At 42.2% G+C, this 22,650-nt stretch overlaps 1 long non-coding RNA gene across 1 annotated transcript; it reads left to right on the forward strand.

Annotated features, from left to right (window-relative positions):
• Positions 1 to 1,602: 1,602 nt before the first annotated feature.
• Positions 1,603 to 18,399, forward strand: LOC121688143. The gene is made up of 3 exons (XR_006024515.1): positions 1,603 to 1,674; positions 9,201 to 9,202; positions 18,389 to 18,399. It is a non-coding gene; the product is annotated as an uncharacterized LOC121688143 (long non-coding RNA).
• Positions 18,400 to 22,650: the final 4,251 nt, after the last annotated feature.

Raw genomic sequence — 22,650 nt, forward strand, 5'->3', positions numbered from 1 at the left:
TATAAATATTTGCTTTTGAGACATAAAGTAAACATTTTGAGCAAGATACGCCTTTTGCAGGTTATCCACTATGCGATGCAGTTTGCACTAATTGTTTTGGGAAATGCACTAACCGTTGTGCAAATGTGCATTATGATTCAAGAAATGCACCAAACCGACTGAGAAATACAATGAAAAGCCAAACACACAATTATAAATATGCACTTGGACTTATGGCACTTATTGTATTGGATAAGGTGTGCCTATAACTTTGTGTTTTCTATCTGCAGTCACTCAAAATATTACTTTTGAATAATCTCGTGAAAGACAAGAGCAAGAGTTATATGTTTCATGTTTAAAATGAACATGAGGTTAAGATTTTTTATCAACTTCATGGAAGTTCAAGGTATTCCATACGTTGTCCTACAGTTAATTATATGTTATCTGACTCCAAATGTGAAAGAAAGGCAGAATTGTTTTTTAGTTTTTTTTTTAGATGTGTCACGACTGAGTGGCTTAGATTTGGTTACATTGCCATTTAAAAAACAAACAGTGCATTTGTAACTTTTATTGGCAGAAGGGACCATTGGCCAACGGGCATCTTCACATTATAAAATCTGGTCCTCATAAAAAAGTTTGGACACCCCTGTTTTATATTACCCGTATAATTGTACTTGCCTCTTTACTCCTCATTTCTAAAACCTACTGGAGAATTGTTTTCAGCATGACAATAGAAAGTATATGATGATCACCAACCACATACATACCTCCTCTACAAGCAATGGAAGAGGCATGCAGTGACATTGTGGGGTCAGGGTGACACTTTCCCTATTTCTTAGTCTGTGAGGATATAATTGTTTGATGTAGATCAGTGGTTCTCAAACTTTTCACAATGAGTACCACCCACAAAAACAATTGGCTCTCCAAGTACCACCATTATGACCGGCATTAAAATACAGGTGCGTATAGGCCAATTCAACTACATATTTTACATTGTACATACTATTTTGCGTTGTCAAGTCTTTATGAAAAGACATCTTGGAGACTCCCTGAGTACCACTAGTGAGAGTTCGCATACCACCAGTGGTACCCGTACCACAGTTTGAGAACCACTGATGTAGATGATGTAGAAGTTACTTCAGTATATATGGCCAGATCCCAATTGAAGGCGAACCTATAGACCTGCCACCGTATATCCCTTACAATTACAGTTTTTTTACAACTGCTTACACACATTTTCAAAGCTCTGTGTCTTCTTTTCAAAACTCTACACACAAATCCAACTATTGCACACACAAAATGCCTCATATCTCCTGCAAAATGAAACACAGCATTCAAAATAACTCAACAGCAAGCATTTGCCTCACATTGTAAACACCTTTGTCATAATGACATTTCTTTGTTACATCATGTTGCTCAAAACCTTTTTAAGCTTTTCTGTATTTCATGGGCGATAATAATTCCAAACAAGAGTGAAAGTCATCTGCAGAGAGAAATATACACAGTAACTATGTTAGCAATATTGAAACCAAATATTCCAAATATTTTGCTGTCGTGACAGTATATTACAGCACACACACACAAAAAAACACACTTTTGAGAGAGGAATTGATGTATTTTTTGTGTTGTTACAAGAACAACATTTTGAAAAAGGATTGTTAGGTGTTGACTGCAGATTTTCATTTTGTCATAGATGTGAGTTGTTTATCTAAGTGCTATGTCTTATTTGGCTTGCATGTAGAGTTTTGACACATTGAGCCAAATTGTGCACACATTGAGCAAAAAGTGTACAAGCAATCGGCAAAACTATAATACTCTAACAATATCTCTGAAATATAATAAGGATACAAGGATACAAGGAAGTTTATTGTCACATGCATATAGTTACTGGAAGTAAGAAATGCAGTGAAATTATGTCTGGTGTCAGCCTATTTGTGCATTAATGGGGGGGGGGGGGTAAAGAGTGCAGTAGAAGAGGGGTTTAGTAGATTAAGTGGCAAGGGCTGCATAAAAAAGGTGGGGGAGGATTGGGATTGGGTGGGGGGCACCAACAAGGAGCACCCAAGAGCAACAGGGGCAAGGAAAAACTCCCTTACCAAGGAAGAAACCTTGGGCAGATCCACGGCTCAAGGGGCTAACCCAACTGCCAGGGGTCTTGATGTGTGTGTTGGGGGGATGACAGGGGAGATGGGATAGTGTGCTGTGTATGTGGGGAGAGGACAGTGTGCAATATGTGTGTTGGGGAAGCTTCCTCATGAGACAATGTGCTGTGTATGTAGGGGGGGGGGGGGGGGGGGGGGGCAGGGACTTACTATTGCAAGCAGAGTACTGTATGTATGATGTATGTGAGTGATGACAGTGAAGATGTGTGTGTGGGCGGGAGGGGAGTGGAGCAGTGACTGTGTGTGTGTGTGTGTGTGTAGTGTGTAGGTGGGGGCAGTGTGCTGTAAGTATGTAGAGGATGTGTGTTGGAGAAGATCCTGAAGACAATGTGCTGTGTATGTAGGGGGGGGGGGGGGGGGGCAGTGTGCAGCAAGTATGTAGAGGAGGCTTACTGTAGCAAGCAGTGTGCTGTATGTATGTGAAGTGATGACAGTGATGATGTAAGTGTGTGTGTTGGGGATGGGGGTGGGGGCAGAAAGGCTAGGCAATCAAGGACATGGGTAGATGGAGGAGAAATCAAAAATAATAAATAAAAAGTTCTATGGAGATGTGCAAAAGTTGGAGAAAGTCAGATATGTGTGTGTGTGTGTGTATTTTGACGTGTGATGAAATAAGAAAATAAATAAAAGGTCTGTAGCATAGGGAGAGGGATGTAAAAGTGCTAAAAGTCTTGTAGGTGTGCGTGTGTGTGTGTGTGTGGGGGGGGGGGGGTCATGAGTGCTGAGTAGTGAATGAGTGCAAAGTCAGTATAGTGTGAGTTCAGAGTTGGGAAATGTTTGAGAGTGCTGAGGAGTGAATGTGTGCAAAGTCAGTATAGTGTGAGTTCAGAGTTCGGATGGCCTGGGGATAAAAAACTTCTCCTGAGTCTCTCAGTTCTGGCTTTGTGACTACATAGGCGTCTTCTTGATTTCAGTGGTAGGAATAATCCATTGTTAGGATGAGAAGAGTCCTTCAGAATCTTTTGGGCTCTTAGGAGTACTCTTCTGGAATAGATATCTTGTAGAGCAGGGAGTTGAGTTCTTATAGTACGTTCAGCTGAGCGCACTACTCTCTGCAGAGTACTACAATCTCTAACTGTGGAGTTCCCATACCAGGTGATGATGCTACCAGTTAGAACACTCTCAACCGCTGAAGTGTAGAAGGCCTTCATGATGGATGTAGAAACTTTGAATTTCCTTAGCTGACGAAGGAAGTAGAGTCGTTGTCTGGACTTTTTCAGAACATATTGAGTGTTAACAGTCCATGTTAATGTAGCCTATGGAAGTTCAACCACATAGGACACAAAGGAGTTAGGATTCTTTCTTTAAGTTTATTCACCAGTGTGTACAGTAGGTAGCAGCTAGTAACCAGAAATAGTCTCTGGCATTCAACCAAAATACGTTAGCATGAATTGGTAATGTTGAAGCTTTGTTCTCTCTAACTAAAATACGGCAGTGGGCTTACAGTACTTTCTAAAACCAAACAAACATACACACAGTCTTAGAAATGGATAACAACACTTAACATGTCTAATATCAAAATAAAAAGTAGTTTCAGCAAATTATAGTAGTTACAGCAAATGTGGACGAATAATCCTCAAACTTCATTAGCACCTATAGCACAAACATATCACGTTTCTAACAGCATATTAAACACTCACTTTAACTCACTCAACTACTGTGTGGAAAAGCTATTTACCAGGAAATGTTCTTAATATACACAACAGCTTAACATGCTTTCTCTCGTAGCCTCCTCGGGTAAAAAAGAGCGAGTTCCAACTCACGCAGGAAAGTACTAATGAAGTAGGCTAACTATATACAATTCGTCAGAAGAATTGGCAACTACCGCCCCCTACTGGGTATACATATTACTCTAGATATTGCATCCAACTACAAATAGTAGACAACCATTTTTTTTGTTTAGTGTATGACAATGTGAACCTTTGATCTCAATAGAAAACAATAAAAGAAAACAAATGAAAAATCTCACAATATCAAAGATGAACCATAAATGTAGTAATTTAATCCCTTCTTTTTACCACCTGGTTACATTAATAAACCTATCAATATCCAAAATGTGTAATTGATGCAAACAGAATCACACCAGTGTTAAAGATGTGCGATGTTTAATGTGTTAAAGATGTGCGATGCTGTGCTATTAGGGTGTGGGGTTGTTTTAATTGTGTGTAACGTTTTGGTAAAATGGGCCCTATTTTTTAAAAATTGTTTTTAAGCAATCGAAGAGTTTCCTCTTGCAGTGATCTTTGCTAATCATGTTTCAGTGCTGCACCCCACAGATAAGACATTGCAGATCTTTCACAATTCATGCACCCTTTCAGAATGTACAGAACATCTAGAGTTTAAACGGATTAGGAAATACTTTCCTGACCTTTATTTATGCCTTATGGTCTGTACAGTACAGTATTTTCAGCCCTGATACATGATTTTAACAATTCAGTTTAAAACTTCTTGTTTTATATTTTGCTATTTATTATAGTTTTAAAATTCTTGTTTTATATTTTGCTATTTATTCTTGTTTTTGCTGGATCCATCTTCCATGATTGTTGTAACAAGTACACGGTGGGATTAAATAAAGTCTTATCTATCTATCTATCTATCTATCTATCTATAGTATTTTCCAATGCACACATACCTGGAGCAAATGAGTCAACAATTTCACTAAAGCTGCATTATTGTGCTTTTTCTAGGCTAACAAGTCTTGCACACTGTTTCACTTGCAAATGATGAATTCATTATAAACTACAGGGGCAGACTTGGACTAAAAAGGCCCTGCACTCTTCCAAATAGGCCCACTACCAATTTGCACACACATATTAGCTGTCTATCATGATGCAGTCTCATAATACTATGCCAGTGAAAGTATCATATTCATTTTTACGTAATGATACAGTAATGATACATGATAAATGATAACATAGACAGAGGCTACTGATAGGCCTAAGTGAAGCATATTTATTTAGAGAGTTAGACACTGACTAGGCTATTTGGCTGATGAAGCATTGAGACAGGCCGGCGGTCATTGGATGGACAGCTTTGGTCTGCTCATGGCTATTTTTCTGGTCATAGACCTTCGTCAGGTCCACAAGAGGTGTGCCAAAGTCCCTTTTTATTTTTTAATTAAGGCGAACAATAAAAAGCTGATCATTGTTTTTAAAACATATCGTGTGTAAGAACTGCTGTATGAGTATGATAAATTAATTATCTGTAATTTATACTTAAGAAGTTTGTCGATCATGTGTCGATCATTAATGACTCATTGTGATGAATAGCCTATCAATTCTCTGTATTCTGATTGGATTAGATTAGAATATCAAGACGGAAGTGTATATTTCAGTTGAATAACCTATACATGGCATCTGTATGTGCTCCCTACTGTACAGTTGCTATATACAGTAAAAGTTAAACTAAAACTTCAGTGACCGGTGTTTCTTCCATTGATATTTTTTACAGGCTATAATTTATAATATATGACAATGAATGATAATTAATGGTTAAATATCATGATGATCGACTAAGGAACTTTCTTCAAACGCCCTCCTTAGTATGAGTACTATTAACCTCCATGAACTCCACATCCCTTTTCCCCAATCCTGACTTCCAATACCATACAACATCATATGCATCCCTCTTCTTCACTATTCCAGCTGTGTCTGTGCGGGCTAACTAATCACAACTGAGAGGAGAGGATGGAATTAGAGGAAGAGTTACAGTAATACTGTAACACTACCTACATTAATGGAAGTGCAATGCTACAAAGGCAACAATTTTGGAATATTACGTCAATCATGCCGTTTGAGTGCTGTGTCTCTTCATTTTAAAGTCTCTGCTTGTATGGGCAGAACAACAAGCTGGAGCTCCCCATCCACAGTCTGAATAAAGAGTACAGGGTGACATGTACTATAGGGAGGCGCTGAAATACCAAGAGTACTGCGATCCAAAAGTCTCTCAGGCAGGCATCGAGGTCAGGACAGGACTGAGTCTGACATGGAGAGGGTGGATGTCGCTGAGTCATGGCTAAAGGCATAGGGCTCTGGTGGCTGCAGTGTCTCGTGCTAGTGCTGGACAGGGATGCAGCTCTACACCTCACTACAATAGAGCCCAGGGGAAGGACAGCTGGTTAGAAGAGAAGCGAGCCAGCAGGATGATTGGAATGAGGCAGCAGGGAGTCTGGACGAGATGCAAGCAAGCAGTGGAGTGCAAATGTCTCTTGGGCCGAGCTTTGGAAAGCTGAGCTCCAACGGCTAAAACTCCTAATCCAGGCAGTCTACAGCATCCTACCAAGCCCATCTATTTTATTCTACTGGGTGAAGGCAGAGTCAACATCTTGCTCTTACTGTGCCTGAAAAGAGACCCTTGAGCACATCTTCAGTAGCTGTCCGAGAGCCTTGGGCAAGAAGACTCCTCTTTGCAAAGCCATCTTTGCAATATCATGTTTCCGTGCTGTACCTCACAGATAAGACATTGCAGGCTTTTCACAACAAATGCACACTTGCAAAAGGTCAACATAAAGAATTTGGAAATAGAATAGAATCAAACCACAATCAGGGTTCTCAAGTTTTGAGCTCAGCTTGGAGTGAGATGGGGGGGGGCACTCACTCACTAAAATGTTTCGCTTGTGTGTAGAATTGAATAAAGTAAGTGCATTATTTACTAAGATGAGTGCACCATTTATTAAAATAAGTGTGTAAAACTTGCGCACTATGTAGCAAAAGGTGTGCACACATGGGCGGATTATCAGATGTGAAATGGGCCCCCCACTTCAAAAGGTTGGTAACTCAGCTTAGTTAGGTCTGGGTCTGGGGGCATGCTCCCCCAGAAGATTTTTTTTTAAATAACCCCTTATATAACAACTTCTGGTGAGATTTTTGGAAAGAAGGATTAACACTTTGAGATTTGTCATTGTATACATCCTATATCTTGGTTTTTGTTTATTTTCTAGGACAGGGATTTGTACAGAGCCCCGGATATGTCATGGGGAAAAAAAATAATAAGTTGTGGCCACGAAATAGCAATTCGGTCCCACAAAATAATAAGTTGTGGCCACAAAATAGCAATTCGTTCCCACAAAGTACTAATTTGTGGCCACGAAATATTAATTCGTTCCCACGAAATAGTAATTCGTTCCCACGAAATAGGTAATTTGTGGCCACGAAATATTAATTTGTGGCCACGAAATATTAATTTGTTCCCACGAAATAGTAATTTGTGGCCACGAAATAGGTAGGCCTATAGGCTGTGCACTGGACAGCTGGATGAGCAAATCAAGCGCAACTCCTCAAACAGGAACAGTCGCTGTCACACAATGGACAGGGATATGGTAGAGTGCTATTTTAGGCTGGGAATGAAATACAAAGACATTTTGAAAAGCCTGACATTGGAGGGTGTAGAATAGCTCAGACGGAGGCTTTCTTATGAAGTTTTATTTCACATTGCACAGCTAGTACATGTTATCAGTTCCAACATCGCTAGCCAACTAACCAACAGGGGTCTCCTGCTCACGTGACTACGTGGCTCATTGGGCCAATCAAAGCTCATCAATGCAATGCAGATATAACAGTTTAACACCTCCAATAACAGGAAACATGCATTAATAGAATCTCAGAATAAACAGCTGTTATGTTAGAGTTACCTGTAGAAATCACAACTCTTCAAGTAACACACACCAGAAAAGTCATTGTGAACATGTGCTAAGAAACAGCATAAACATTCACATATCACATACAATGCATGGTAACATGTGTTTTTTTTTTTTTTTGAACTAAACACATCAGTGGCAGAACACTGATGTTAGATTAAGTGTACTTGGGGTTGGGCTTCAAGGGTCTGCCATATCTGGAACAAGGGGTTGAGCACTCGGTAGGTGTTTGGATGAGGGTCTCACCGGAGTGGCCAGGTGAGTGCTCATTGTGCGTGGGGGGCTGTGTCTCTGGGGACAATGGGACACTGGGTGGACTCCAGATGTTTTCGTTGTCGGATGCTGGATCTGCTGATGAAGATGGATCAATCTCTATGGCCTGAGGGTGTTGTTCTGCTACAGGCAGCAGATGGCGTCGATTACCTGCGGTACTCTCTACCCTCTGACTCGACCAGGTAAGATCTTGGTTCAGCGGCAGCCCTTTTTACAATGCCTATTTTGTCATGTCCTTTCTCTGTTTGCAGTCGGACCACCTGGGAGTTGTGGAGTGGAGTGAGAGGCTGGCTGCCACGATTGTAGAATTTTTTCTGGTTCTCTCTCTTCTTTGACAGATGATTGTGGACTGTTCCAGTGTTCAATGGCTTTGGCTTCAACAGGTGTTTGCTGACTGGTAGGTTTGTGCGGGTCACCCTGGACATCAATCTTTGCGCAGGGGAGCCTAGGGTGCCATCTCTTGGCACATTTCTGACACTTAGCAGATTCAGTAGCAGGTCAGTCCCATCTCTTTTAGATGTTTCCAACAGGCGCTTTGCGCTTCGCACTGCTCGCTCTGCCAGTCCATTTGCTTGATGGTATTCTGGACTGCTAGTGACGTGAGTGAAATCCCAGTCTTTGGCAAAGTCACAAAAGGTCTGACTTGTGAACTGTGTGCCACAGTCAGATAATAGCTTGTGAGGAATTCCATGAACAGAGAAATGCCATTTCAGCTTGTTAATCACACACTGTGACGTGATGTTCTTTAGTTGGTCCATCTCAAACCATCCTGAATATGAGTCAACTAGGACGAGGTAGTGATGGCTGTTCCATTCAAATAGATCTGTTGCCACTGTTGACCAGGGGAGCTCTGGGACTGCATGTAGTTGCAATGGCTCCTTTGGCTGATGAGGTTTCAAGGCATTGCATGTACTACATGACTGTACAAAGTTATCAATGTCTTTTGTCATTGTCGTCCAAAACACCACATTGCGTGCTCGTCGCTTGGTGGCCTCTGCACCAGGATGGCCTTTGTGTAGAAGTGTGAGGTATTTTTTGTGCAGCATTTGTGGAATGACTGCTCTTGTCCCTTTCATTATTATTCCATCTGCCACGGAAAGCTCATCTCGGAATGGGAAGAACGGCTTCACTATAGCTGGTACACTGCTCAGACGTTCTGGCCATCCATGTCTGATGATGTTGGTCAGGGTTTGTAAAGACACATCTTCCATTGTGTGGTTGCGTAGCTCATCTTGGCGAGAGGATGAGATGCGCTGTACTGCCATCACCTCGAAGTCTTCCTGCTCTGTGAGGTGTTGTGCTGTGGTCTCTCTTGGTGCACGTGACAGCGTGTCTGCCAGGTAGAGCTCTTTGCCTTTCTTGTAGATCAATGTCAGATTGAACTTGTGGAGCTTCAAAATCATTCGTTGTAGGCGTGCTGGTGCTTGTGGAGAGGCTTTTTCAGGATTGAGACCAAGGGTTGATGGTCTGTCTCAACGATAACTGGTTTACCATATATGTAATCATAAAATTTAAAACAGGCAAACACCACGGCAAGCAGTTCTTTTTCTATTTGTGCGTACCTTTGCTCCGTTTCTGTGAGGGTACAAGAGGCATAGGCTACAGGACTGCCATCCTGGAGGCACGCACTGCCAAGGCCGTATTGTGAAGCGTCACATGTGAGAGTGACCGGTTTGTGCACATTGTAATATGACAGCACAGGTGGTGATATCACACACTGCTTCAGTGTGTCGAATGCCTTTTGTTGTTGCTCTGACCAACACCATGCTATGTCCTTATGCAGGAGCTGATGTAGGGGTGCTGTAATGTTGCTGTGGTTAGGAATAAACTTTCCAAGATAGTTCATCATTCCAAGGAAACGTTGTAGTGCAGCTTTATCCTCAGGTGGTGGGATGTCAGCGATCGCCTGAATCTTTGCTGGGTCAGGCTTGAGCCCCTGTTCGGTGAAGACATGTCCAACGTAGCTGACCTCCTTCAGCTGAAATTTGCATTTTTCTGGATTCAGCCTCAACCGGACCTTACGTGCCCTGTCTAGCACTTTCCGCACATTCTCGTCGTGCTCTTTGAGGTCTCTTCCACCAACGATGATGTCATCGACAATTATGGCACACGGGAGGCCCACAAATATCTGCTCCATAGATCTCTGAAAAACCTCTGAGGCGGCACTGATGCCATATGGCATCCGTAGATAGCGAAAACGGCCAAATGGAGTGGCAAAAGTGGTGAGAAACGAGGAATTTCTATCTAGTTTGATTTGCCAGAATGAACTCTTGGCATCGAGCACTGAAAACACTGTTGCACCCGACATTTGGGCAGCCACTTCCTCGACCGTGCGCATTGGATGGTGTGGGCACATTATTGCTTCATTTAGGTCCCTTGGGTCAATGCACAACCGTATCTTGTCAGTGTCTTTTTTGTGTGTGGCTACCATTGAGGATACCCATTCTGTGGGCTCGGAGATGGGTGTGATGATTCCCGATTTCACCATGGTCTGCAACTCTGTCTTCACCTTGTCCATCATTGCTACTGGAATGCGACAAGGCGGCCGGACGACAGGAGTGACATTTGGATCTAACTTCATGTGATATGTGACTGGAAGGGAGCCCACTTCTTCACTGAACAGGTCGGTATAGTCATGAAACCACGTGTGCGGTGAGTTTTGTCTTTCTTTCAGGTCTACATGAAAAACTTCATCTTTCAGAGTCATCAGATTCATTTTTAGACAAGCTGGCAGCCCTAGTAGTGTCTGGACATTTCTGTTTACCACATGGAATTGTAGGCTGTAGAATCTATGGTTGCTCAGTCGACATTTTAGCAGCACAGTCCCTTCAGTGTTTATCACTGTACCTCCATATGCCACCAGCTTCACCCTCCTATTATTGTCAACTTTTTCTCCATTTCTGACCTGCTTGAGTGTATCCAATGAGATGACGTTGCACTTTGCGCCAGTATCGACTTTCAGTTTGAGTTTTTTTCCATTGACGGTTACGCAGCAGTTCAATTCTTCTTTGATATTCCTGTTATTTTCATTTAAAGCATTTATTTCGCTGCTATCTACGAGTGACAGTCCATCAATGTCAAATGACTCAGAGTCCTCACTGCAGCTATCTGAGTTGGTTTGAGCAACCTGGTGCACAGACTTGTGCTGTTTGCTTTTAAATGCAGATCTGCAGTGGCTTCGGAAATGGTTCAATTTGTTGCAGTGGTGGCATTGCTTACCATATGCGAGGCAAAGTTCTTTTTTCGCTGGGTGTTCATGGCCACAGTTCCTGCAGCTTATGATGTTTTCTGATGCACCTTGATCTCTCTGTTGCTTATGGCCAGGCCTGTATCCTCTCTTGTCTCGGTGCACCGCATCCACGCTCATTGTTGAGGTGCGCGGAGTAGCCGCTAGTGTTCTGGTATGCTGTTCGGTCAGCTCGTTAATCTGGCATATTCTGATAGCTTTTGCCAACGTTAGCTCACACTCTCGTAGCAGTGTCTTCCTCACGCTATCAGAGTTGATGCCACAGACTAGCCTGTCTCTAATTAGTTCATCCTGCAGTGCTCCAAAATCACACGTTTTTGCTTTATTTCTAAGTGCACTTAGATATGACTCTACGGTCTCAACAGGTTTTTGGTTCCTTGTGTTGAAAGAATGTCTCTCCATCGTGATGTTCGTTTGTGGATTGCAGATGTCCCTGAACTTTCATTTCAAACACTCTGGATTCTCCCGCGATTCAGCTGGGCGGACTACGTCGCCATCATCGTCTAGCTGAGCCACAGCATAGGTGAAAGTGCGTTCTCTCTAAATAACCTCACTTCCCGCTAGATTGAGGAGTATGTAGGCTTTCGTCCGATCTGGCTTGTCACCGTGAGCTGCAGCTATGAAGATGTCATATTCCTGTTCGAATACCCGCCAGTTATCTGCGATTTTGTCATCGAATACCAGCGGATCTGGACGCCGAAATCCATCAGCCATATGTTCTACTTTCGGGCTCACCGAAAAGTCTGACTCAACATCAAATATATATACGGTCCAATTCAAACGTTCCACTAACCACTTGTAGTACGAGGTAGACGTTTTACTTCTGACACCATGTAGAATAGCTCAGACGGAGGCTTTCTTATGAAGTTTTATTTCACATTGCACAGCTAGTACATGTTATCAGTTCCAACATCGCTAGCCAACTAACCAACAGGGGTCTCCTGCTCACGTGACTACGTGGCTCATTGGGCCAATCAAAGCTCATCAATGCAATGCAGATATAACATTCTACAGAGGGATTCATTATTAGCGAGAGGCATCTCCACAGACTATTAAGAGCCAGGTCGCTGCACCGGCGTAGGTACGACTTGAACGTGTCTCTCTCGTTTGTGTTTTTTTATAAGGCGGCCGTGAACATTTCCATTAAAACATGCATCAGATAGCTGGAGGTGACTCTTCACCCCCCCCCCCCCTCCTCACTCTCACTTTTTCCCCATCCTCATCTCATCTCACGCCTTCTACCCACACACCCATCACTGTTCCATTTCTTAGTTATTATTTGCATACGCCGCGCGCTGATGAAATCATATATCGGGCACTTCTATCTTTTGTAAAACGTCGCGTCGCAGAGGTGCGCTGACCCGAGGACCTGTGCCGAGATAGATGGACGGTCAGGAGCAACGCCGAGGCTGATGGAGAACCGGGACAAATGAAACACTTGAATGAAATTAATGAATTGAATGAAACGTAATTTACAAAGACATTGTAAAACACTGAAAGTTAAGAAAAATATTTAGTCACTAGCAACCTACATCTGTCCTCTGTCAAATACAGTTGCATTTACAGCTCTGAACAAAACCGTTCAAGAGTTATTTAAGGAGAAGTCGAACGTGCGTTATGTTTCATTCGTCCCTCCTGGCTGGGACAAATGAAACAGCATGGGGGACGAATGAAACATACAGCTTAAATTATGTAAACTTCCCACAACTTCAATATTTGACAACATACCGAATGGTACTTCAAGTATGTGTTATTTTAGATAGATTGCTGCTGGGCTATATGTCTTGGTTCAGCCTGACAGACTGTGCCCAAGGCTACTCAAGGCCTGTGCTGCTGAACTGGGGGAACCACTGAAGCACATCTTCAATTTGAGCCTACGCCTTGGACAAGTTCCAACACTGTGGAAGACATCATGTCTCACCCCTGTCCCTAAGAAGCCACACCCTAGTGAGCTTAATGACTACAGACCTGTCGCTCTTACATCACATGTGATGAAGACAATGGAGCGATTGGTCTTAGGCATGCTCAGACCCCAGGTACGCCATGCACTAGACCCGTTACAGTTTGCTTACCAGGAGAAAGTGGGCGTGGACGATGCCATCACTTATCTTCTACACAGGACACATTCCCATCTGGACAAGGGGAAAAGTGCTGTGAGAATCATGTTCTTTGATTTCTCAAGTGCTTTTAACACCATCCAGCCCCTCAGATTGGGAGACAAGCTCTTGCAGATGGGTGTGGACGCTCACCTGGTAACCTGGATTACAGATTACCTGACCGAGCGACCACAGTTCGTCAGACTGAAGAACTGTCTCTCTGACACTGTGATCTGCAGCACCGGAGCGCCACAGGGAACTGTGCTCTCTCCAGTCCTGTTCACCCTGTACACATCTGACTTCTGCTACAACACCGAGTCATGCCACATGCAGAAGTTTTCTGATGATACTGCAATTGTGGGGTGTATCAGGAACGGGCAGGAGGAGGAGTACAGGAGCCTGGTGGAGGACTTTGTGCAATGGTGCAAACTCAATCATCTTCAACTTAACACTTCAAAGACAAAGGAGATGGTGGTGGATTTCCGCAGGTCTAAGCCCACTCTGCTACCAGTTCACATTGATGGGGTCAATGTGGAGGTGGTTAGCACCTACAAGTATCTGGGTCTCCACCTGGACAATAAACTGGACTGGTCAGCCAACACTGATGCACTCTACAAGAAAGGGCAGAGCAGGCTGTACTTCCTGAGGAGGCTGCGGTCCTTCAATGTGTGCAGTAAGCTCCTCAGGATGTTCTACCAGTCTGTTGTTGCCAGCGTCCTCTTCTATGCAGTAGTATGCTGGGGTGGAAGCACAAGGAAGAAGGATGTGGGGCGAATTGACAGGCTGGTAAGGAAAGCTGGCTCTGTAGTGGGAGCTGAACTGGAGTGTATCACTTCACTATCTGACAAAAGGACCCTGAACAAACTGATCAACATCTTGGACAATGAGTGTCACCCACTCCACAGCACTATTGTTAAACAGAAGAGCCTGATCAGCTGGAGACTTCGCTCACTGCCTTGCACAACTGACAGACTGAGAAAGTAATTTGTCCCCAGGGCCATTGAACTGTTCAATGCCTCACTTAAGGGAAGAGGAGAGATAGACTTCTCTGCATAGTCTCTCTGCCTCTTCATCCCCTCCATGTTTGGTACTGTCTGTCCACTAGCCACTTGTACCACTGTCTTTATGCCTCACTGTTTGCGTGCTATATTAGCACATTAGCACATATGCATAACCCCCCCCCCCCCCTCCATGCCACAGCCAAACTGTGGCCACACTTATACATTTTCTTAAATAGTTAAATATATAGATATATAGACTTTACTTTATTTCTGCATTGTTGCACTGTTGACTTACTCATTTGCACTATCACCATGACTACTATCACCATTGCACTACCACCATGACACTCATTCACACAGAGCACCTTAGAGCACCTTACCATACCTTACTATGCACAGAGAATCACAGGCTCAGTCCCTGCCTCAGTCATTGCAAGCGCCTCTGATTTATTAATCACCACTATGTGGATACTGTTTTTAGAATTGATTTAGATTAAGTGTTAGTATAATTTGTAATTTTGTTATTTGTATTTTAGTATATTTTTATATATTGTATTAAGTGTTAGTATAATTTGTATTTTAGTATATTTAGCATATTCTTTATCTTCTACTGTCCTTACTGCTTAGTTGTGTTTTTATATTATATACTTTAATTACTCTTCTGCTGTTAAAGAATATGTTTGTGTTGTATGTATGCTGCTGAGACCTTGAATTTCCCCTGGGGATCAATAAAGTATCTATCTATCTATCTATCTCCATCTACAACTCATTGCCGTCATGGTGATGCGCGTATTTTGCGGTTATGGAAATAGCATGCACTATGCCATTAATATAGCTAGAATAATGCATGTTTCGAATTATATAATGTTTCTATAGTACAAAATGTTATTTCACTCTGTTTTTATGTGGTTAAAGCCACCACACATCCAAATAAGTGCCCTTCATGACCCACAGGCCGTCAGTCTCCATAGGTTAACATGGCAAAACTCGACCCCTACCTGATAGCCCCAAATATATTTGCATCTTTCTAAAACTGCTTTTCCATGTCTCACCTGCATAAAATATAGTATAAACACAGATGTGTGTGCATTGACTTAGAATAAATGGGGTTTACTGCCTGGTCGGGACAAATAAGTGTTTCAATCGTCCCCCCATAGAAATTTAGCATTATAGGCTGTTTTGCATCCATTACAAACAAACATGCAATGTGAACGTCTGGGATTGGGGAGAGCACTAAATGCTCTACTGAATAAGCATGAAGTCAAACCTTCAAATGAAAAACACTCTTTAATAATAATAATAAAATAAAAAAAAACGCTAATGAAGTAAACTTGTGACCATCAGAAATCGTTTATCGCCTGTAACTCCGTGATAACAGGACGTAACAGGAAGGCATTTGGCTGAGCAACGGAGGTTAATATGCTCTATGTTTTGTCCAAATGATGTCTGTCTATCATCGTTGCACTCGGAGAAAACCAGAATGTTTCATTCGTCCCCCGTTTCAATCGTCCCGGTTGTAGGCTACCCTACTGCAAACCAGAGAATTGAGAGCTGGTGGGGAGTGATGAGAAAAGACACGACAGGCTTCTACTGGCGCTCGATTTGCTCACCCAGCTGTCCAGTGCACGTTAGATAATACATATGTGGTCAAAAATATCCAGGCAACACTCAAGTGTGAGGAACCACTGCAGGTTTATTCACGATACCGGGAGCAGGTCACTAGCAACAGCATGTTCCAGTAACACAACTCAAAGTTCTCTAGGGCGAAGCCCCATCTTATACATGTTAATTACATTGGTAATACAAATCACATGAGTACAATGGTCTTTTCCAAAAAATCCTCATACATACAGAAATACAACAATACATACTGTATACACTTCTTGGACATAGCATGTGATCCATGTGCCATACGCAAGTCATGGGGCTACTCCAAGTAAGTAGATAATTGGTCAATACAATACATATACATCCTTCAGCATTCTCTTGCCATAGTCTAGTTCCTGTCGGGATATTCCTAATATTACTGCCTAAGGCAGAATACCCTTAACTCGTGGCAAAAAGGGGGTCGCATGACCTTTATTAGAAAATCATGACATGGAGAGAACAAATGACAGACAAAGCAAAGTTGATGCACAGTATTGAATGTATAGAAAGCATACAAAGAATATAACAAAATGAAATGTTAATCACATGTAGATTAGTATTCACTTCTAATACATGTAAAATTATTAATAATCACTTCTAATACATAAAAATGTTAGTAATCCAAAATTTCTCCTTCATTTCCCCCCTTTGGGGCTTAAGGCCACAAAGAAATTTTAGTAATCAAAAAGAAATAAAAAAAAGAAAAATCCAATTTCCAATAACATCATCCAAAAACATTTCCGGGTCATCATATCAGGGTAAAACTCATTTCACATTTCAATATCATTCTATCAAATCTTTTGTCCAGTTCTATTTATCCAAACATAATCCATTAATGTTAACATAATATTCAAGGACGAACCACCTAAAAATTGTTCTATCCCTGTCACACCTACTATGTTAAGGCAATCTTTACTAGTACACAGTCGAGATGCAGAGCATGCAGAATCGTACGAAGTCCTGTAGGGAAAAACACGCATTTGAAAAGACTTTTCTTGGCACACCCAGCAGGTCTCATTCGTCCCTGCCACAGTTGTTCTAGCTTGGAAAGCCAGTTGACAGGCTTTATTAGTACCACAGATCTCCTCCTCTGGAGAAGTGGGCATAATCAGTATGAACACGCAGAATAACAACACTAGCCCCATTCTACTCCCAGTTATAAAACAACAAACACTCTATTCTATCTTCAACAGCAGAGCTGGCTTGGGTTTTTAGGCCCTCCCCAGGTCACTGTCCAGCGATGATTAAATATCTAGCTAAACTGGAAATAAAACAGTGCTAGTTTAATGTATACTGATATCTTGTTTCTACTTTCAATATCCACCACTGATTTGGATGATGGATGGTTGAATCCACTAATTTTAATGGACACTGGTGTACCACACTAATTGATTTCCCTACCCTCAAAGGAATGACTTCACATGTGTACTTAGTAAAATGTGTAACAATCAGAGCATACTTCCCTTCATTTGCAGTCCAATACTTTCTAGTTGTAATGCAGGTTAAAACAACAGGGTCTTGCAACACTTCCCTTATCCCCGATGGAACATATATCCAAAGGCCTACTGGCGAAGTTTGCCAAAACCTCCACTGGTCAACCTCAAGCATAAAGTCACAATCCGTTGAGATAACCGTTCTTTCACCACTCTGCAGTGTGACAGATGAATCCAAGAGTCTCTTTCTGCAATTCTCACTGCAGTAGGTGTAGACAACAGAACTTGATATGGTCCGCGCCACCGTTCTTCATTCCAGCGTTTTCTTCGAAAGTCCTTAACAAGCACCCAAGAGCCTGGTTCCACTGGGTATGTATCCAGAAAACTTTGAGGCAAAGCTGACGCCACCTGTTGAGAAACAGAAGAGAGAGCAGCAATCAGTTCTCGCATGTAACCAGACAAGGTACCATCTACATCTTCCAGGTTAGGGGGATAAGGTAAACCTGGAATTGGCATGGGACGGGCAGTCAAAATCTCAAATGGGCTTAAACCTTTTGATCTTGATGCACGGCCTCTGAGGTAGAGGAGAGCCAAAGGCAGAGCAGTCACCCAATCCATCCCAGTTGTAGTAGTTATTTTAGTCAATTTAGATTTCAATACTCCATTAACTTTTTCTACGGCACCTCCACTCTGTGGGTGATATGCACAATGAGTCCTAAAGTTAATTTGTAATTTTTCTGACAAGGCCACTATTACTTTGTTCACAAAATGTGGACCGTTATCTGAAGTAAGCTTTTTAGGTACACCCCATCTGGATATGACATCTCTTATCAAGGCTTTAGCCACTGATAAAGCATTAGCATGTTTAACAGGATAACATTCTGGCCATTTAGAAAACATATCCACAATTACAAGGCAATATTCATAACCTCTGCATTTTGTCAATTGAATAAAATCCATCATAATATGTTCAAACGGGCCTGATGGTGGTGGGTGATGCCCTCCTTGGGCTCTCACTGTGGGTGCGGTGTTATTTTTAAGACAGGTAATGCACCTATCACAGTAAGCAGCTGCCGCGGTGGTGAATCCTGGTGCAAAATAAAGTTGTTCTATTGTTTTTACCATAGCTGTTGCACTCGCATGATCTAAACCATGAGTAACTTTAGCAACTATATGAAAACATGATTTTGGTAAAACAGGCTTGCCTGTTGGAGTATGTAGCCACAAATCATCATTATTCTTTTTACACTTTTTCCATTTTCTTTTGTATCTGCCGATTTTTGTGCTTCTTTTAAAGCTTGACCTGATGTCACTATATCTGGTATATGCAAATTCAAATTCAAAAACAATTGTGTTTTGTTCGAAAGTCTTAAAAACTCTGGTGGTATCCTCCTCTCAACTCCCCCCTTCGCGGCACTTTTAGCAGCCGAGTCAGCCCTCTCATTACCAAGGCTGACCTCGTCAGCGCCTCTAGTATGCGCTGCACACTTAATTACTGCTACAGCAGAAGGAAGCTGAATTGCCTCCAGCAACAATACAATGAACTCTTTATGTTGTACAGGTTTACCAGGTAGTTGTAAGAAAGCCTCTTTCTTTCCATATTGCTCCATGGTCATGAACAATTTACCAGCAATAACGACTATCAGTGTATATGCAAACAGATTTTCCAGCTGCCAACACACAAGCTTGAAAAAGTCCTATCAACTCAGCAGATTGGGCAGAAAAAGTTGGAGGGAGCGAGTAAGATTCAACCACTTCAAATTGATTCACCACAGCGTAGCCACTGCCTACCTCTCCAGATTCCAAGCGTAATGAGGAACCATCGACATAAAAAATTAAGTCAGGGTTAGTAAGGGGTTCCTCAGATATATCAGGACGAGGTTTAGTACAAATTGTTATGACGTCACAGCAATCATGGCTTTCACCATCTTCGGCGGTAGGTAATAATGTCGATGGGTTGAGGGTGGTACAACGTACAAGTGTGACATGTGCTAGAGTCAATAACACATGTTGGTACGAGAGGAGGCGGGCAGTTGTCAGATGTGATGTCTTTGCTTGTAAAAGCAATGCATGCACGTCATGTGGAACATGAACAGTCAAAGGATGCATTAATACTAGATCCGCACAAGCCATTACTGCATTTGAAGCAGCTGCAACAGACTTCAAACAAGGCACCCAGCCTCTTGCTACCGGATCCAGTCTCTTTGACAGATAGGCTATTGGTCTATACTGTCCACCATGCAACTGAAATAATACCCCAGACATGTAACCTCCTTTTTCACACACAAACAAATGAAAATCAAGATCATAATTAGGCAATCCCAAAGCTGGAGCTGAAGCTAAAGCTTGTTTCAAAATCACAAAAGCAGTCTCACAGACGTCAGTCCAAGTTACAATGTCAGTCAAACTCTTACAAGCATTTGCGCATGCTCGGAGAGGTTGTGCCTTCTCCGAGAAGTCTAAAATCCAAGCACGACAATAACCAATCATTCCTAAGAAGCTTAGCAATTGCTGCTTTGTCCTGGGTCTCGGACAACCAGTAATTGCAGTGATGCGTGACGCATCCAGGGCCCTACAGCCAGGAGTAAGTATATGACCCAAGTACTTAACTTGCTCTTGGCAGAGTTGCAACTTTTCTTTAGAGACTTTAAGTCCCACCCTGGCCAGGTATTTCAGCAATGCCACTGTGTCAATCAAGCATGATTCTTTTGATGGACTTCCTAATAAAACATCATCAACATAAGAAATAACAGTACTTCCTGCCAGTGGAGTAAATTGTGTCAAACAGGCCACTAATGCCTCATTAAACACTGAAGGTGATTCTGTGTATCCCATAGGCAAACGACTCCAAGTATACCTTTGACCTTTAAAGGTGAAGGCAAACCAAAATTGAGAGGCAGGATGTACTCTTATCGTAAAAAACGCATTTTTAATATCAATTACAGAATAAAACTTCGCAGTGGATGGCAGACTAGAGAGAATTGTGCAAGGATTTGGCACAATAGGATGCCTCGGGTGAATAGCGTCGTTAACAAGTCTTAAATCTTGCACAAATCTCCAAGTGCCATCAGACTTCTTAACGGGCAAAATTGGTGTGTTAACTGGGGAGGAATTGCAACGCACAATAGCTCCCCTGTCCAATAATGATTTGAATACGGGCTCTATCCCCTGCTCAGCCTCTTTCGACAACGGATATTGGGCTTTCGACGGGTAATGCAATGTTTTTGCGCATATTTTTAATGGTTGAGCAGTAGATAGAGTCCCAAAGTCATAACTATCAGCTGCCCAGAGATTATCTGGAACCGCGGCTAACAGATCTGCTTTCTCTTTTAAAGAGAGAACCCTCCATTCATCGGGTTGGGTTAATGAGGGTATTAAACATGCAGAGAGCTCTTTCTGCACAGGAGTAACTTTCAAAGAACACCATTATTGGAAAAAATATGCATCTTGCGATGGTGAATAAAACAAATTTGGGGTATCTCGGACCACTGTCCAATCTTTAGCATTCACACACGCTTTCACAAACGGCCCTAAATCAATCCAATTTTCTTGGGCTTTTACCAATGCAACATGTGTATAAGAATTTGGGTTTGCAAACAAATATTTCAGACCTGGAGACAGGTCTACTACTACTGCAGAGTAGATTTTAGAGGTCAATATGCCGGCTACATCAATAGTCTCAATACTATTTCCTATCTGGTACCACTCTTTCACATACAGCTGATCTGGAGAGCCTTGAAAACATGCGATTGTACACTGAAATTGCTCAGGGGTTTCTGTCTTTTCTAGAACCGAGATCGGAGATTTTAATGCTAAACTAATGTCTTTACACTCATATCCTATCCATGTGGGGTTAACTTTCTGACAATACAGATAAATGGGCCCTTCTAGACCTACTCCGTCAGGAGAAAGAAAAAGTGTAAGATTTAATTTACACATTAGATCTCGGCCTAGTAAATTTTCAGGGCAAACACTGCTCAAGAGAAAAGAATGTTCTACTGTCTGATGTTCATATTGAACCACTAAAGGGATAGAAACTGGTTCTGCCACTGATTGGCCTGAAGCTCCTGTTACATATATAACTCTATTGCTTTTTAATGTTACAAACTTACAACTATCTTTCCTTCCAAGTGTACTAACATCTGCTCCTGTATCAACTAAAAAAGATACATCATTACCATTCAGAGAAAGAGTTAGCTTAGGTTGTGCGGCAGCATTCAAAGTCAGTTGGGGATAAAGTTCATAGGGTGATACAGAAGTGTTGGTGAGGGGTCCCGGAGTCCCCTGTTCAGAGTCCTCCCTGTCCTATTCAAAATTTCCATTCTGTGTCCAGACCAGACCCTGAGGGCGTCGTTGTGATGATTTATCCCCGTCTTGTCTCCAATCACCCTGCTTCGGACAATATCTCGCTATGTGTTCTACGTCTCCACAATTCCAGCAACCATCTCTTTCAGTCCACCTAAATCCTGCTGCTCCCCTTCCTCCACAAAGTTTGTTAACTGCTGAAGTCACTCTTCCCAAGAATTCTCTAGCAGTCTGTTGTAAGCTGAGAAATAGCCATTTTAGTCCAATCTTCAGTAGGTGAATACTTGCAGGGGCTTAGGAGCAGGAACAGCCACAGCTGGTTGTGGTGCAGGGGGTGCTGAAGGGAATGGTGGTGGAGATTTATGGACTAAGGGCTGAAGGTCAGGTTCACTCGTCTGCACATAGACTTCAGTTGAAATGTCCATAGCTCCGCACAAACCTTCTCTCTCTCTCTCTGGCCCTACTCTTTCTGTTCCATAACTTTTCTCTTCTCCTATCTTTCCCTCGCTTCTCTTTCCCACTTTTCAAACAAATCATGCTTAAAAGGCCTAGCCTTCCTTTCCATCATAGCCCTACATTCAGTTAACCTTTCCAAACTCAACGTACCATCTAAAGGAATTCCTTCAGTCCATCTACTCCACTTATTCAATAAACATTCATCTACACATTCAGGTCCATATTTCTTATACATATCTTTTAAACATCCAGGATTATGTATACCTTTGGGCAATTTAACAGTTTTACTATTACTAGTCCCCATAGCAGTGTCCCTTTAATATATTTTTATTAGCCAAATTACCTCACGCCTAAAACAGAGCAAACTATCAGAGTACAATAGCAATGTTATCAACCAATACAATCCCCGTATCAAG

Source organism: Alosa sapidissima, chromosome 17 (assembly GCF_018492685.1).
Source record: "Alosa sapidissima isolate fAloSap1 chromosome 17, fAloSap1.pri, whole genome shotgun sequence".
NCBI lineage: Eukaryota > Metazoa > Chordata > Actinopteri > Clupeiformes > Clupeidae > Alosa > Alosa sapidissima.